The sequence below is a fragment of the Triturus cristatus genome, chromosome 5_2 (assembly GCF_964204655.1).
Source record: "Triturus cristatus chromosome 5_2, aTriCri1.1, whole genome shotgun sequence".
Classification (NCBI taxonomy): domain Eukaryota; kingdom Metazoa; phylum Chordata; class Amphibia; order Caudata; family Salamandridae; genus Triturus; species Triturus cristatus.
The window spans coordinates 840,453,283-840,466,202 of record NC_140588.1 but is presented as its reverse complement, the minus strand read 5'-3'; positions in this window follow the sequence as shown (position 1 = coordinate 840,466,202).

The window sequence follows — 12,920 nt, the reverse complement described above, 5'->3', positions numbered from 1 at the left end:
CACCTCATATTACTATCAAAACATGTGCCACACTGAATCCAGCCATGTTTCTACCCCTCCCTTCGGAAGAAGAGGACAAGGAAATCCAAGATTGCCTGTTCCGGAACGAGGAGGAGACGAAGGGGTGGGTAGACTTGACGGATGTTCCCTTATCTGACTCTCAAGGGGAACTATATGGCGATGGCTCTTGTTTCAAATTGTCAGATGGTACCACTACTGCGGCGTATGCTGTTACCACGCTGCGCACTGCAGTTGAGACGTCACATGTTCCTCATCAATCAGCGCAAGCTGCGGAGCTGATAGCTCTTTTGCGAGAATGTGAATTAAATAAAGGACTGATTGTCAATATTTATACTGACGGCCAGTATGCCTTCGGGGTGGCCCATAATTTTGGATGCCTCTGGGCAGTGAGAGAATTCTTGACTTCGCATGGAACCAAAATTCAACATGGTCCATTGATGGAGAGACTTCTGATAGCTTTGACTCTTCTCAAACAATTGGCAATAGTCAAATGTAGTGCTCATGAAGCAATTACTGATAATGCGGGTAGGGGAAATGCCTTTGCAAAACAGACAGCAAAAGAGACAGCAAGGTCGAGAACGACGAAAATGTGTGTTGCCGGTCCTGCTAGATGGGTACCAGAAGTTGGTATGTTTGAGAATTCACTGGAGAGTGTTAGAGAGATACAGAGTCAGGCAACAGTAGTGGAGTTGGCAGTGTGGCAGGAGAGTACAGGGAATCTAGATAATGAAGGATGCTGGACAGATAAATCAGAGAAACAGAGATGGATGCTACCAGATGCATATGTACTTCCCATAGTTACCATGACACATGGTCCCACCCACATTAGCGCTAAAGGCATTTTCAAATTACTAGAACCTGCGTGGCAAAATGATAATATTTCAAAGGTTGCTGGTCATTTAGTGAAGCACTGCATAATTTGTTTAAAACACATTTCTGGGAAGGGTACTGTTAGATCTGGGGGTCTCTAGTTGGCAGGGTAGGTACCACTGTCCAAGTAGGGACCCTTGCTTCTAGTCAGGGAAAGGGGGATACACTGTTAAGATAACCCCTGCTCACCCTCTAGGTAGCTTGGCCTGAGCAGTCTAGGCTATCAAAGGCAATGTGTAAAGTATTTGTACCAACACTCACAGTAACACAGTGAAAACACCACAGATTTACTCCACACCAGTTTTAGAAAAATAAGGTATCTTTACTAAAAACTTCACAAATACTACAGACAAACCAACATATACTTCAAAAGGTTACTTTAAAGATAGTTCAAGAGTTTGCAGAAAGTACTCCAGGATGTAAAAATCAGTGTCCTGCACAGTGCGACTCTCAATGCACAAAATGCGACACTCTCGTGCCCAACAGTACCTGTAGTTGCGATAAGGTTCCCAAAAGCTATAACAAGGAAGATGGCAAAGGCGATGCGATGCTCCTGAGATCCTGGGGAGGCTTTGCAGCAGCCCTGCTTCACGCAGCAGAGGTGGATGCACCGGCTCCGATCTGTAGGGGGAGGATGCGATACCTTTGGCTTTCGTTGCGTAGGTTTCTTAGGGGGAAGCTTCACGCACAGGTTCGATGCGACACTCTTCGATGTGGTGCGATGCGTGGCGCAGCGTTGCCTTCCGGCGCCGCAACTCTCGATGCGCCACGGAACGGGACTCTGCGTCGACGCACGCAGCGATTGGAGACTTTTCACGCACCGGCAGTGGTGCGGCCCGCAAACTGGTTCTGCGACAACCCTCGCAATGGCAGGAAGCTTCACGCTTCGGGACGATGCTCGACGCACTCGGCGATGCGGAGACCCTGCGTGTTGCGATGGTGCCGCGATGAAATTTTCCACGCACTCTCGTCTTGCGACACGCAATCGGATGATGCGTTGGGTACCAGTCACTCTTGTTCACGCTTCTGCTTCCCAGCTCCCAAACACAGCAAAACGACCTCCTGAGGCCCCAAGACTGGGCAAGCACTCCAAGGCAGGTCAGAACTCTCTCAGCAGAGTTCCAGGGGAGCTGGTGGTGAAGTCCTTTTGTTCCTGGGACTTCTTAACAGGGAGCCAGCTCTTCTCAGGCCCTTGGAGATCAGAATCAAAAGAAGGGGACACAGCAAAGTCCTTCCCCTCTCCTTGGCAGCAAAGCAAAACAGCAAGCAGGCAGTCTTCTCCTCTTCAGTTTCTTCCAGCTTTCTCCTTGGCAGAGGTTTCTTCTTAGTTCCAAAGTGATCTAAAGTTTTAGGTGTCTGGGGTCCTCTTCTTATACCCCTCCAAGTCTTTGTCTCTTGTGTTTCAGTGGGGGGATTCCCCTGTTCAAACCGGTTCCTGGGTGTGCTCTGCTCTGGAGCACCTGGTTCCTTTCAGAGTGAGGGGCAGGGTCGTTAGACGCTCAGCAGGAGGTGGAGCCTTCTTTGTGCCAGCAGAGGCAGAGTCCTCAGCCTGGCCAGCAGGGGGTGGAGCCAGCTTTGTGTTTGTCAGGGGCAGCCCTATTCAAACCCATGGACTACTCCTCCCACCCATCTAAAGCAGATCTCCCTATTCACCCTGCTGCTGACTCATCCAGGCTCCTGGAGCCACCTAGCCCATCACATGACACCCTTCAGCCAACCAGCACACAGGCACACAGGAAGGTTAAACAGGAGAATAGCTACTTTCTAAAAAGTGCTATTCTCACACAGTGAATTTAAAAACCATCTTGCTAAAAAGATGTATAATTAAATTCTGAACACAGAGATACCAAACTTGGATTTTCTATCTTGCCCTTATGGGAAGATAGGCATGTAAACAGCCTTCCCCATTCTATCCTATGGGCAAGATAGCCTCTCAGCAGTGAAAAACGAAAATGGCTGTAATTCACTACCAGGGCATGTTACACACCTCAGTACATGCCCTACCTTTCAGGTACACTGCACCCAGCCCAGGGGGGTACCTAGGGCTACCATAGGGATGCCTGACATGTACAGAAAGGGAAGGATAAGGCCTGGTCAGTGGTTGCACTGGCCAGGTCGACATGGCAGTCCTGGACTGCACATAGGCACTGCAAGCAGGCCTAAGACATCATTTTAGCGCTACTCCTGTGGGTGGCACAATCAGTGCTGCAGCCCACTAGTAGCATTTGAATCACCAGCCCTGGCACACGCAGTGCACTTTACTAGGGGCTAACAGGTGAAACAAATATCCCAATCATGGATAACCAATCAATACAACAATTTACCAAGGGAGCACTTGCACTTTGACACTGATCAGCAGTGGCAAAGTGCCCAAAGCATCTAAACCAGCAAAATCGAAATCCAGCATAGCATCAAAAATACAGGAGGTAGAGGCAAAAAGTCAGGGGTAACCACGCCAAAGATGCCAGGTCTAACACGTGTCCCCTCCAGCTGAAAGTGGGGAGAACTACCCACCCTCTTGGGAGTTCTCATCGCTAAGGCGGAAAAACCTGGACAGACCATCAGCGTTGGCGTGTTCTGTACCGGGGCGGTGTTCCACCGTAAAGTCCATCCCCTGTAGGGAAATGGACCACCTCAACAGCTTAGGATTCTCACCCCTCATCTGCATCAACCATCTGAGGGGCCTGTGGTCCGTCTGAACCCGGAAGTGAGTCCCAAACAAGTAGGGTCTCAGCTTCTTCAGCGCCCAGACCACAGCAAAAGCTTCCCTTTCAATCGCACTCCACCTCTGTTCCCTGGGAAGTAGCCTCCTGCTAATGAAAGCTACAGGTTGGTCCAAGTCCTCATCATTTAGTTGTGAGAGCACCGCTCCCACTCCATGCTCAGAAGCGTCTGTCTGCACTATGAATTCCTTGGAGAAGTCAGGCGCCTTGAGTACAGGTGCTGTACACATGGCCTCCTTCAGGGCATCAAAAGCTTCTTGGCAGGCACTGGTCCAAATTACTTTCTTCGGTAACTTCTTGGAAGTTAGTTCTGTCAAGGGAGCCACAATGGTGCCATACCCCTTGACAAAACGGCGATAGTACCCGGTGAGTCCTAAGAAGGCTCTCACCGCTGTCTGGGTTTTGGGGGGTTCCCAAGCCCGGATGGTATCTATCTTGGCTTGTAGGGGCGCCACCTGGCCGCTTCCTACCTGGTGTCCCAAATACACCACCGAACCCTGCCCTATCTGGCACTTACTGGCCTTGATAGTGAGGCCTGCACTATGCAGAGCCTTCAACACTGCGCAGAGGTGTTGCAAGTGTTCTTCCCAAGTGGAGCTGAACACAGCGATGTCATCCAGATATGCGGCGCTGAATTGCTCCAGCCCGGACAGTACCTGGTTGACCAGTCTCTGGAATGTGGCAGGGGCGTTCTTCAACCCAAAGGGCATGACACGGAACTGGAAGTGCCCCTCTGGCGTTGAAAACGCAGACCTCTCCTTGGCCCCATCAGTTAAGGCAATCTGCCAGTACCCAGACGTTAAATCAAACGTACTGAGGTAGTTGGCAGCTCCCAACCGATCCACGAGCTCATCAGCTCTGGGGATGGGGTGTGCGTCAGTCTTCGTGACAGCATTGAGCCCACGGTAGTCCACACAAAACCTAAGTTCTGGAGTGGCACCTGGCGCAGCAGCTTTCGGTACAAGTACCACTGGGCTAGCCCAGGGGCTGCTGGAGGGCTCAATCACCCCTAGCTCCAACATCTTAGAAACCTCCTTCTTGATGCTGGCCCTGACCTTGTCAGCCACCCGGTAAAACTTCTGTTTCACAGGCATGCTATCTCCCGTGTCCACGTCATGGACACACCAGTTGGTGATACCGGGGGTCAGGGAGAACAGAGATGCAAACTGACCCAACACATGGCGACAGTCCCTCTGCTGTTCTGGGGTCAGGGTGGGCGAGAGGACCACTCCATCCACTGACCCATCTTGCTCCTTAGCTGCCAGGAGGTCAGGAAGAGGATCGCTATCCTCCTCCATACCTGCATCTGTAGCAAGTAGCATTGTTATTTCAGACCTCTCAAAATGGGGTTTGAGGCGGTTCACGTGTAGGACCCTCATGGGGTTCCTGGGAGATCGCAAGTTGACCAGGTAGGTCACCTCACTCTTGCGCTCCACCACCTCATATGGCCCAGTCCACTTGTCCTGGAGCGCGCAAGGCTCCACTGGCGCCATCACCCACACCATCTGCCCAGGTTGAAATTCCATCAGAGTGGTATGCTGGTCATACCACCTCTTCATCTCATCCTGGCTGGCTTCCAGGTTCGCCTGAGCGAGGGCCCGGAAGCGCTGTGTCTGGTTGCGGATGGCCAGCACATAGCTGAACACATCCTGAGGGGTTTTCCCCGGGGATTTCTCCCAACCCTCCTTCACCAGACTGAGAGGTCCTCTAACAGGGTGCCCGTACAAAAGCTCAAAGGGACTGAACCCTAGAGACTTTTGTGGTACCTCCCTGTAGGCAAATAATAGGCATGGCAAAAAGACGTCCCACTTCCGTCTCATGGGCTCTGTCAGCCCCATGATCATGCCTTTCAGGGTCCGGTTGAACCTTTCAACCAACCCATTTCCTTGAGGGTGGTAAGGAGTGGTGAACTTATAAGTTACCCCACACTCCTCCCACAGAGACTTCATATACCTGGAGATGAAGTTGGTACCCCGGTCAGATACCACCTCCTTGGGGAAACCCACACGGGAAAAGATCCCCATCAACGCACGGCCCACCACCAGGGCTGTGGTTGTCCTGAGAGGGATAGCCTCCGGGTACCGGGTGGCATGATCCACCAGGACCAGGATGAACCTGTTGCCTAAGGCGGTCCTGGGGTCCAGTGGCCCCACAATATCTATTCCCACCCGCTCGAAAGGGGTGCTCACTACCGGAAAAGGCTGGAGAGGGCCTTTGCATTTTCCTCCAGCCTTGCCACTTGCCTGGCAAGTCTGGCATGATTTACAAAAGGAAGCGACGTCCGTCTTCATCCCGGGCCAGTAAAAGTGGGTGGCAAGCCTTTGTCGGGTCTTGTCCTGCCCGAGATGTCCTGCAAGCGGCACGTCGTGAGCCAGACCCAGTAGGAAGTCTCTGAACCCTGCGGGTACCACCAGGGTACGTGATCCACTGGGCTCAGCAAACCTAGGCTCACTGTACAACAAGTCATTCTCCCAGTAGAGAAAAAAGTTCTTCGGATCAGCACCTGCTGCCTGGTCTGCAGCCTGGTGCCGCAGACCTTCAAGAGTAGGGCATGTCTTCTGCGCACGGCAGAACTCCTCTCTGGAGGGACCACCCTCTTGCTGCCAATGGGTCAGCTCAGGTATGTCTCCCAGCTCAGCGACCTGTTCCCCTGTAGGCTCCAGGGCATCCCCCGTAGGTTCTGCTCCTTCCTGGACCGTGGGAACAGCGGGGGTGGACGCACCACGCCCCTTGCCCTTCCTCTTTCTGGCAGGGACCTGGGCCATCGTTTCAGGCTCCAGGTCTGCTTCACAACCCTGTCTGGCTGCCATGGACCGGGTGGTCACACAGACCCACTCAGGCAAACCCAACATCTCCAAATGAGCCTGGCGTTCCACCTCCTTCCACGGGGAACTCTCCAGGTCATTACCTAGCAGACAGTCTACTGGCATGGATGGACTCACAACAACTTTGAGAGGACCTGAGACCCCCCCCCACTCAAAGGGAACATGTGCTACCTTGCAAAGGCGCACAGAGTTGTCAGCTGACACTACTGGGTGAAGTACGTCTGGAATGATCAGCTCCTCAGGGACCCACTGACACCTGACCGTAGTCACACTGGCTCCAGTGTCCCTGAGAGCCTCCACCCTCCTCCCATTGATGGTCACCCACTGCCTGTACTTCTTAGTGTTATCAGGGACAGGGGTTTCCTGGACCATCTCTGTGTCTCCTAAAGAGACAAGGGACATAACTGCTAAACCCTCCAAATCACTAGAAATTAAATCCCCCCCAAAAGCTACACTAGCTATACCCGGTGTTGGAGCACCAGTGGGTGCCTGGGATTTCTTGGGACACACAGGAGACTTGTGACCCAATTCCTGACAGTCATAACACTTAATGGGACCCTTGTTATCCGACCTGACCTTAGGGGGCCAGGTTGGTTTGGGTTTTGACTTGGGGGGCTGGGACTGGTTACCCTGGGAACTATTTTGGGGCCCTTGTGAGAACTCCTTTTGGTTACCCTTGTCCCCCCCACTCTTCTGCTGGGGACCCTGCCCACCTTTGGCAATGGTACCCACAATTCCTCTGTGGACCCTGGTACTGGTCCAGCGGTCGGCCTCCTTAGCAAGCTCAATGGGGTCCGTCAACTTGCTATCCAAAAGATGCTGGCGCAGCTCTGGAACACATAGACTACTCAAGTGCTCCCAACTAATTAAATGTAACAATCCCTTATAATCAGTTACCTTGCTGCCCTTCATCCAACCTTCCAGTGCCCGCGAGTACAGATTCACACACTCCATCCAAGTCTCAGACTCTTTCTTCTTGGAATTTCTAAACTGCAGTCTATACTGCTCTGGAGTAAGTCCATACCTGAGACATAGGGCCTCCTTCATATTGGGATAGGTCATGGCACCTGCTAATTCTAAGGGCTCTAGAGCACTCCTCCCAGAAGCCTCAAAATGTTTCCACAGGCCCGCCCCCCAATGCTGTTCAGGCACACCATTCATTCTTAATGCTATCTCATACGATGTAAACCAGGCATAGATATCTTCACTCCTATTGTAATTCTGTACTAAATCTTTGGGGATATATACTTTACCCCCCTGCACTGGCTGTGCGCTGCCACCATTTGAACCGGACTCCACCTGCTTGGCCTTGATGTCCAGTTCTCTCATGCTCACTTCATGAGCCAGAAGCAATTTCTTCTCTTCCAAGGCACGGGCATTCTTGCTCTCCTCCGCCGCCTTGTCCTTCTCTACTTCCAATTGCTTCATTTTCATTTTCATCATTTCCATTTCATGGTTTCTCACCCTTTGATTCTCCTCCAGCTCCTCTGGAGTGAGCCCCCTACTGGAATGGGAGCTGCTAGCCCTTGAGACTGGTCTGCTCACAGGCAGATCTTGGGGAACAAAACCATCCTCTTCATTTGCATCACTTTCCTCTTGGGCCTCCCACCAGGCCTTCAGGACTCTTTGTAGCACATCTTTTCTAGCTCCGCTTTTAAAAGAGCAACCACGGTCTTTGCAGAATTGCTTGAGATCTTCAACTTTGTATGAATATAAATCCGCAATGGAAAACTCCAATTCTGCCTTCTCGCTTGTTGCCACCTGAGACATGATGCTCTTGAAGAGTTACTCAAAAATAGAATCAAAAAAATATAGTATGTGGTTGTCTATTGGTCTGCACTCCTAGTGATGTACACCAATTACTGTGGGTCAAGTACAAATACAAGTTCAATCCTCACCGCTGACCACCAATGTTAGATCTGGGGGTCTCTAGTTTGCAGGGTAGGTACCACTGTCCAAGTAGGGACCCTTGCTTCTAGTCAGGGAAAGGGGGATACACTGTTAAGATAACCCCTGCTCACCCTCTAGGTAGCTTGGCCTGAGCAGTCTAGGCTATCAAAGGCAATGTGTAAAGTATTTGTACCAACACTCACAGTAACACAGTGAAAACACCACAGATTTACTCCACACCAGTTTTAGAAAAATAAGGTATCTTTACTAAAAACTTCACAAGACCAAATACTACAGACAAACCAACATATACTTCAAAAGGTTACTTTAAAGATAGTTCAAGAGTTTGCAGAAAGTACTCCAGGATGTAAAAATCAGTGTCCTGCACAGTGCGACTCTCAATGCACAAAATGCGACACTCTCGTGCCCAACAGTACCTGTAGTTGCGATAAGGTTCCCAAAAGCTATAACAAGGAAGATGGCAAAGGCGATGCGATGCTCCTGAGATCCTGGGGAGGCTTTGCAGCAGCCCTGCTTCACGCAGCAGAGGTGGATGCGCCGGCTCTGATCTGTAGGGGAGGATGCGATACCTTTGGCTTTCGTTGCGTAGGTTTCTTAGGGGGAAGCTTCACGCACAGGTTCGATGCGACACTCTTCGATGTGGTGCGATGCGTGGCGCAGCGTTGCCTTCCGGCGCCGCAACTCTCGATGCGCCACGGAACGGGACTCTGCGTCGACGCACGCAGCGATTGGAGACTTTTCACGCACCGGCAGTGGTGCGGCCCGCAAACTGGTTCTGCGACAACCCTCGCAATGGCAGGAAGCTTCACGCTTCGGGACGATGCTCGACGCACTCGGCGATGCGGAGACCCTGCGTGTTGCGATGGTGCCGCGATGACATTTTCCACGCACTCTCGTCTTGCGACACGCAATCGGATGATGCGTTGGGTAACAGTCACTCTTGTTCACGCTTCTGCTTCCCAGCTCCCAAACACAGCAAAACGACCTCCTGAGGCCCCAAGACTGGGCAAGCACTCCAAGGCAGGTCAGAACTCTCTCAGCAGAGTTCCAGGGGAGCTGGTGGTGAAGTCCTTTTGTTCCTGGGACTTCTTAACAGGGAGCCAGCTCTTCTCAGGCCCTTGGAGATCAGAATCAAAAGAAGGGGACACAGCAAAGTCCTTCCCCTCTCCTTGGCAGCAAAGCAAAACAGCAAGCAGGCAGTCTTCTCCTCTTCAGTTTCTTCCAGCTTTCTCCTTGGCAGAGGTTTCTTCTTAGTTCCAAAGTGATCTAAAGTTTTAGGTGTCTGGGGTCCTCTTCTTATACCCCTCCAAGTCTTTGTCTCTTGTGTTTCAGTGGGGGGATTCCCCTGTTCAAACCGGTTCCTGGGTGTGCTCTGCTCTGGAGCACCTGGTTCCTTTCAGAGTGAGGGGCAGGGTCGTTAGACGCTCAGCAGGAGGTGGAGCCTTCTTTGTGCCAGCAGAGGCAGAGTCCTCAGCCTGGCCAGCAGGGGGTGGAGCCAGCTTTGTGTTTGTCAGGGGCAGCCCTATTCGAACCCAGGGACTACTCCTCCCACCCATCTAAAGCAGATCTCCCTATTCACCCTGCTGCTGACTCATCCAGGCTCCTGGAGCCACCTAGCCCATCACATGACACCCTTCAGCCAACCAGCACACAGGCACACAGGAAGGTTAAACAGGAGAATAGCTACTTTCTAAAAAGTGCTATTCTCACACAGTGAATTTAAAAACCATCTTGCTAAAAAGATGTATAATTAAATTCTGAACACAGAGATACCAAACTTGGATTTTCTATCTTGCCTTTATGGGAAGATAGGCATGTAAACAGCCTTCCCCATTCTATCCTATGGGCAAGATAGCCTCTCAGCAGTGAAAAACGAAAATGGCTGTAATTCACTACCAGGGCATGTTACACACCTCAGTACATGCCCTACCTTTCAGGTACACTGCACCCAGCCCAGGGGGGTACCTAGGGCTACCATAGGGATGCCTGACATGTACAGAAAGGGAAGGATAAGGCCTGGTCAGTGGTTGCACTGGCCAGGTCGACATGGCAGTCCTGGACTGCACATAGGCACTGCAAGCAGGCCTAAGACATCATTTTAGCGCTACTCCTGTGGGTGGCACAATCAGTGCTGCAGCCCACTAGTAGCATTTGAATCACCAGCCCTGGCACACGCAGTGCACTTTACTAGGGGCTAACAGGTGAAACAAATATCCCAATCATGGATAACCAATCAATACAACAATTTACCAAGGGAGCACTTGCACTTTGACACTGATCAGCAGTGGCAAAGTGCCCAAAGCATCTAAACCAGCAAAATCGAAATCCAGCATAGCATCAAAAATACAGGAGGTAGAGGCAAAAAGTCAGGGGTAACCACGCCAAAGATGCCAGGTCTAACAGGTACCCTTACACCTTCTGGTAATTTTGCACCCCCTTCTTTCCCTTTTTGAGGCACTCCAGATGGATTACATAGAGCTACAGCGAGTTAATAATTTGAAATATGTGTTAATGGTAGTTTGTGCATTTAGCAAATGGATTGAGACTTACCCAACGAAGGAAAATACTGCCATGGCCATGGCAAAGGCTCTTATTATTGAGTTTTTCCTCACTACGGCTTGCCCCGTTCGATTTGGAGTGACAACAGAAGTCACTTCAATGTGAAGGTGATTCAACCAGTGTGCAATGCTCTGCACATCAAGCAAAAATTCCATGCAGCCAATCACCCTCAGTCAGCAGGTTTAGTTGAGAAGTACAACGGTACTCTCAAACTAAAATTGGCCAAACTCAAAGAAAGTACTGGGTTGCAATGGCCAGATGCCTTACCTCTTGCCCTATTGTCCACCAGAATGACAGCCCATTCTAGAACAGGATTGTCACCCTATGAGGTGATCTTTGGTCGTCTAGCAAATGTGTGGGGTGTCCCTAGACCGAAGAAGTTTTCAGAAAAAGATTATCCGCTATTGGTTGATTATTTGTACAAACTCACTAAAAGCTTGCGTTCTATTCACCAACAGATACACGAGGTGTTACCTTCAGCACCTGAGGGTCCTGGGCACACCATTCAACCTGGTGAAAATGTATTAATCAAAAGTTTCCAGAGACGAGACAGTTCAGAGCCTAGTTGGAAGGGACCCTATCTGGTCCTCATCACAACGAGGACAGCGGTAAGAGTGGAAGGCCGGAAGCATTGAATCCATGATTCCCACTGCAAAGGGTGCTGCTACCCCTTCCCTAGGAGGCCTAGGTGCGTGATGGCATTGGAGACCACGAGACAGAGAAAGTCCCAAGATTTCTTCCGTTCTCTGATTCCCAATTAGTTTGGATGCAGACAGAGGAAGAAAATGATGCAGTTTCAAATGCGGCAATCCCCCAGAAATTAAGACTGCTCAGGTTTCCACTTTATCTGCTTTGCAGGAACTTGTGTCTCCCTCTGAGTTTCAGATTCTTCTCCGAGATGAGACAGTGCCTGGAGTAGAATGGTACAGTTTGCGTCCTCGACGGAAGGGTAGTGCACAGAAAGAGAAGTAAGTGTAGACAGGGGTGGACTATATTGAATAAGGTTAGTACCAATGCCCTTTGTTTCTGCATTTTCCTATCAGACAAGGGATTGGAAGATTTGGTGCACTGCCTGAGACGCAGGACAGGATAAGCTGAGGGTATTTCCCAAGGAGGGAGAGTGCCTTATCCTGAGAACATTGAACATTTGCAGATGGGCTACAACAGTGTGGCTCCAACGCGAAAGTGCTCAACAGCACCACCAAGGAGTGAACAATAGAAGCCTGCCAGGGAGGCTTGGAATGGACCCTGATTCTTTCATTCCTTTTTTCGGGGTTTTTTCCCTTTTTGTTTTTGTGTCCTTTCCATCATTGGCTCCTTCATATTACGTCTCTTTCCCTGTGATTTGATTTGTACAATTGTGGTTAACATGTATCTGTTTGGTCACCCTCTTGCAGAAAATGAACAGTTTCTTGTTGCCCCAGGGCAGGTTGTTTTGGATTGGTTGCTCAAGAAGAAAATATTTTGGGTTGCAGTTACATTGTTGTTCCTATTGGTGGAAGGGGGTTTGTTTTGGATATTGGAGTGCTCTGAAGCCTCATCTTGCATTCTATATCAAGTTTTTTCCTCAGATCATAATAAAAGAACCCTGTATAGCAATGTTTTCTTAGACACACATTGAAAATTCTTTGGGAAAAACACAGCTTGTTATCGCACTGATTCTGCTACAAGTTTATGGACCGCCTACATCTCGTCATTGGTGAATTACACATATGTTCGTCCTCCCCAATTCATAGAGGTAAAAAGTGAATTTGGTTGGATGAGGAAGTTTTTGGTTCAACTACTTATCTTGCAGGTTCTGTTCCTGATGTTACTTGTACTGCAACTGCTTAATGTCCTATGTCTCTTTACACAGGCAATGTCTATATACATACTCGCATCCGATATATTATCGTTTGTATAACTATATTTTCATTTACACAATTAGAATTGTAAAGACCCTTACCTGATAGCAATAATAAAGGTTATCCGTATTAGCATAAAATGCTAACAGGAGGGTCTGATAGAATTA